The sequence below is a fragment of the Penaeus vannamei genome, chromosome 20, assembly GCF_042767895.1.
Source record: "Penaeus vannamei isolate JL-2024 chromosome 20, ASM4276789v1, whole genome shotgun sequence".
NCBI classification, from domain to species: Eukaryota; Metazoa; Arthropoda; class Malacostraca; order Decapoda; family Penaeidae; genus Penaeus; species Penaeus vannamei.
Window position 1 is genome coordinate 41,913,525 of NC_091568.1, and position 5,000 is coordinate 41,918,524.

The window sequence follows — 5,000 nt, forward strand, 5'->3', positions numbered from 1 at the left end:
AGGGGGGGGGGGGGTTGGGTTTCAGGTAAGAGGGGGGGAGGGGGTTGGGTTTCAGGTAAGAGGGGGGGGAGGGGGTTAGGTTTCAGGAAAGAGGGGGGGGGAGTTGGGTTTCAGGAAAGGGGGGAGGGGGGTTGGGTTTCAGGAAAGGGGGGGGTTGGGTTTCAGGAAAGGGGGGGGGAGTTGGGTTTCAGGTAAGAGGGGGGGGGGCCGTCGGTTTCAGGAAAGGGGGGGGGGTTGGGTTTCAGGTAAGACGAGGGGGGGGGTTCTCTATCTTTTCGGAGGGAGATTAGGGTGTGTATTAAAGGATGCTCGTATGTATGCGCGCGCGCGCGTGTGTGTGTGTGTGTTTGTACCTTAGCCGATGTTCCACGTTTGATTTCTTACCCAGTAAGCTTAAGTTCGTTCGCTCTCGGAAATGTCCTTCTCTAATTTTTCAAACTTTGCGAACGATTTTTCGAAGCAGCGACGCGGGATCCGGTTGGCTTCAGGACGAGGAAAGCCTCCTGGAGGAGATTGCGAAGCGGGTCGAAGGAGGATGGCGTCTTGGGATGGCTTGGAAGGAAGGGCATCGTGGGAGAGGGACTGCGGGGAGGGATTTAAGGATATGGGTATATATATTTATATATTTACACTTATACATACATATATATATATATATATATATATATATATATATATATATATATATATGTATATATGTATATAAATATATATATATATATATATATATATATATATATATATATATATATATATATATATATATATATATATATCTGTATATATATATATATATATATATATATATATATATATATATATATATATAACTATATATATGTATATATATATGTGTGTGTGTGTGTATATATATACGTATGTGTGAATATGTATATAAATTTATATATATATATATATATATATATATATATATATATATATATATATATATATATACACACACATGTATATATGTATATACATGTATATATATATGTATATATATATATATATATATATATATATATATATATATATATATATATATATGTGTGTGTGTGTGTGTGTGTGTGTGTGTGTGTGTGTGAGCATGCCTGGGCGTATGTATATCCAGACGTGTAACTGCAAAAAGAGCCGAGAGAGCAGCCGCATGATCCATGGAACACAGCTGTCTGAGGGATTCTGGGTACATCCGGGTACACGCTCTCTCGCCCTTCGTTTGCGCTCATCCGGGATCTAACGCAGAGTGACGCATGGCTGATGTCTGTGCAATTAGGTCGCGGTGGAGTGTTTGGGGAAGAAAAGAGAGAGAAAGGGAGTATTTTAAGACAGCGTTGAGGACCGGAAGAGAGGGACTTTCGCGAGATAAAACGATGCTGATACACCGATGTTCTCCAGGGTACATCTGCGGCGCCCTGGGTTCGCTGGCGGCGCCGAAATTGATTCAATGTTGTTGACGATAAATTGATGGACACAGAAATTTAAAAAAATACAGCTTTGTGTACACAGAGACAGAGATGGATTCTCTGTCTCGGTGTAAATAAAGCTGTATTTCTTTGATGCTGGAACGAGTGGATGTTTCAGGGTAGAAGGAGAAATAGATTATTGATGTGAGCAAAATTTGCTGCAGTATTTGTGTGTGTGTGCGCACGTGCTTGAGAGAGTGTGTATGCCTGTGTGCATGTGGATTTCGTACGCACTCTCATGTGCGTACGAACGAGAGTCGTACCATCGCATTTCCAGCTTGTGACTCACGAGATTATTTCCGGGTCGCGCGATCAAGCGACCGTTGCGCAGAGGGTTGCCAGTGCGTAGATAAACGAGTCCAAGGTACGCCCGGGGGCATTTTGATGCACTAGGTCTCCTTTCTCGCAGGAAACGAAAGATCCAATTGTCTCGAGATGTTTCGGACGGCGGCGCGGACGGGCCGCCGGGCGAGCGTCTCCGAGAGAGAGAGAGAGAGGCGCTGCGGCGACGCCTCCGTTGCCGAAGATTCAGCAGCTTTAGACATTTTAAGGCAAAGGTTTCTGTGTGTGTGTGTGTCTATATATGTAGGTATGTGCATATGTATGCGTGCGTGTGTGCACCCGCGCACGCATTTTGTATGTATGTATATAATGAATATATACACACATATACATATACAAGACGTATGACGGGGGGGGGGGGGGGGGATGAAAAGAATACAAGTGATAGCGGGGAAGTGTAGAAGGCGTTGTGAGTATTATCATAGTTATTAGACATTACTTGAAGAAATGTATTGCAATTAAACTAATAGTTATGGTTGATATGAATTTCGAAAAAGTATTGTAGCTCCGCACTCCCCTGTATGCACTGCCATCTGCCGTTGAAACCTGTAAGCTCCAAGATAAGCACAAGGAGGAGGCTTTGGCTTCCGTCACACATGATTCTGGTTAGCGATGGTTATCATTATCATCATCATCTTCATTACAGTATCATAATTTTATTTCTTTTTGCTTTTTACATACTGCAGCTACATCGAACAATCCAGATTACCATAAAGATAAGATTTTTATGGTTAACTATTTTTACTTTTTTGTTGTTGTTGCTTGATTTTTAGATTTTTTATTTTTCAGACGTTCTTTACTAGTAACGTTTTTGTCCTGATGTGTCTGTGTTTTTAAATGTTTTTTTAATATACTATTCTTTTTTTACCTAGTTTAATTTATCTTTTTCATTTTCCAGTTTTGATTTTAACATTTTTCTCTTTCCCATTTTCTTTGATTTCATGCATGCTGATTTCCCCTCCCGTTTTCTGTGACCAAGTGGCGGGGGTGACTATGACATTTCCATCATGACGTCTGCCATCGTCCTCCATACGGGACTTGTGTACTGGATGCCGCCTTCCATCTTCACCAGTTCGTGCGTGATGGATGTTGAGTTCTTCCCCTTCGACGTACAAACGTGCACTCTCAAGTTTGGTTCCTGGAGTTACGATGGACTAAAGGCAGGATATAAAGTAGAGGGAGTGTGTACTTGGGAGAGGGTGTTTGTGTTTCACTCGTCTTGTGCGTGTACGTGTGTGTGAACGTGTGTGTGTGTGTGTGTGTGTGTGTGTGTGTGTGTGTGTGTGTGTGTGTGTGTGTGTGTGTGTGTGTGTGTGTGTGTGTGTGTGTGTGTGTGTGTGCGTGTGTGTGTGTGTGTGTGTGTGTGTGTGTGAGTGATTTTGTATGTGTTTTGTGTGTGTTTATGTATGAGTTTCATTGGTAACAGATTTTGATACAATTTTCACTACGTTTTTTTCATTTTTTTTATATATATAACTTCATCCACTTTCTTCTGTTCATGGTTAATTACTTTTTTATATTCTTTACTTTATTTTTGCTTTTAAGCAGTCTGTCGTTGCCTTTTTTTAATCCAGGTCTGTATCTTTGTTGTTTTTGCGGACATATTTGTTCAATCTGTCTTTGTTTTTAAGTCTAGGTCTCTTTATTTGTTAAGATTTTGTCATCCTAAAGTCTTGTGTTTTGTCTTTGTTCAGTCTAGGTTTTCCTCTTTGTTCATGCTAGGCCTCTTGTCTTTCTTCAGACGAGGTTTTTGTCCTTTTGAGTCCAAGTCTCAGTCTTTTCCTTTGTCCTTTTCGGTCGAAGTCTTTGTGTTGTTCAGTCTAGAGTTAGATCTTTAGTCAGTCTGTCCCTCTTGTTATCTATGCTTCAGTCTACATCGTGGTTCCCTTTTATTCCATTTCTATTCCTTTTCCTTTCTCCTTCCCTTTTCTTTTGCTCATGCCTGCCGTACATCTCTTCCTCCATCTATCCCCACTATCCTCCATCTCCTCCGCACCTCCTTTCTTCTTTGTGTGATGTGGAGTGCAATGGCAACGCGCTGGTCTTGCCATCCTGCTGACCTGCGTTCGATCCCGCGCGCTGCCAGTGGATGGCAACCCCGGCCATTCCTTGCACACAGACGGAGGTTTAGAAGCGAAATAAAACAGACAGTATGTCACAGCAAAGAACATCCATTGTAAGAAATGGAAATTAAGCCAAATCTTAAATCTTTAAATACCTTTACCTTCTTCCCCACCCCCCTTCATCCTCCCTTTTCCCATCCATCCCTCCTCTCTTTTTCTTTTCCCTATTCACTGTCTCTCTACTTCCTATTCCTACTTTCGTATCCCCTCTCCTAGTCCTCTTCCCATCCCACTTCTTTCCCTTCATCCTTCCTGCATCTCCTTTCCTCTCCCTCCTCCCATTCTTTCTCCTTTTTGCCTGTCTCTTTCTTCCCCCTCCTACGCCTCTCCTATTCTCCTACCCCATCCCCTATCCCCTTATATCTATCCCCTCTTCCCTCCTACCTCCTTCCCCTCCACCCTCACCCATCCCCATCCCTCCCCAGCTTCCATTCCCCCGACTCCTTCTCCCTTGCTCCACCGCTATTCCTACACCTCTTGCCTCCTTACCCCTATCCCCTTTACCCCCTCCCCCCGTTTCCTTTCCACCACTCCTCCCCCCTCCGCCCTACTTCCCCCTCCCCCCTCCACCCTTCCCCCATCCCTTCCCCCCTTCTCCCCACCCCCTACCCCACCATGGCCTTTCCCCTCCACAACCCCCCCGAATCATCTCCTCTTCTCTTATTTCCCCTGCCCTCTCCCTCCCCCTCTTCCTTCCCCCCCCTCCCCCCTCCCCCTCCCTCCCCCCCCTCCTTCCCCTCCCTCCTCCTAAAAGCGGTGCGCGCCGAGCCTCGACCAACACACCTGATAACAAACAGCGGCGGATTGCTCTTCAAATATCCAATTCCGAGCATCGAGTGATCTGGAGAGGCCGAGGGAGGCTGCGGGACTAACAACCTGCTTGTATAACTAGCCCCTTTTTTCTCGTTTTTTCTCTCGTTTTTTCTGTTCTCTCTCTTTATCTCTCTTTTTGTGTTTTCTTTTTTTCTCTCTCTCTTTCTGTCTTTTTTTTTTCTTTTTTTCTTTTTTTCTTTTTTTGCGATTTATCTTCTCATCTGCTTCTTTTTCTTTTCTCCTTTTTTTGCGTTTT

At 43.7% G+C, this 5,000-nt stretch overlaps 1 protein-coding gene across 1 annotated transcript in view; it reads left to right on the forward strand.

Moving 5' to 3' along the window:
• LOC113811567 (acetylcholine receptor subunit alpha-like) overlaps positions 1–5,000 on the forward strand; it is a 363,814-nt gene that overhangs the window by 301,547 nt on the left and 57,267 nt on the right. The gene's annotated exons all lie outside the window — the stretch shown is intronic.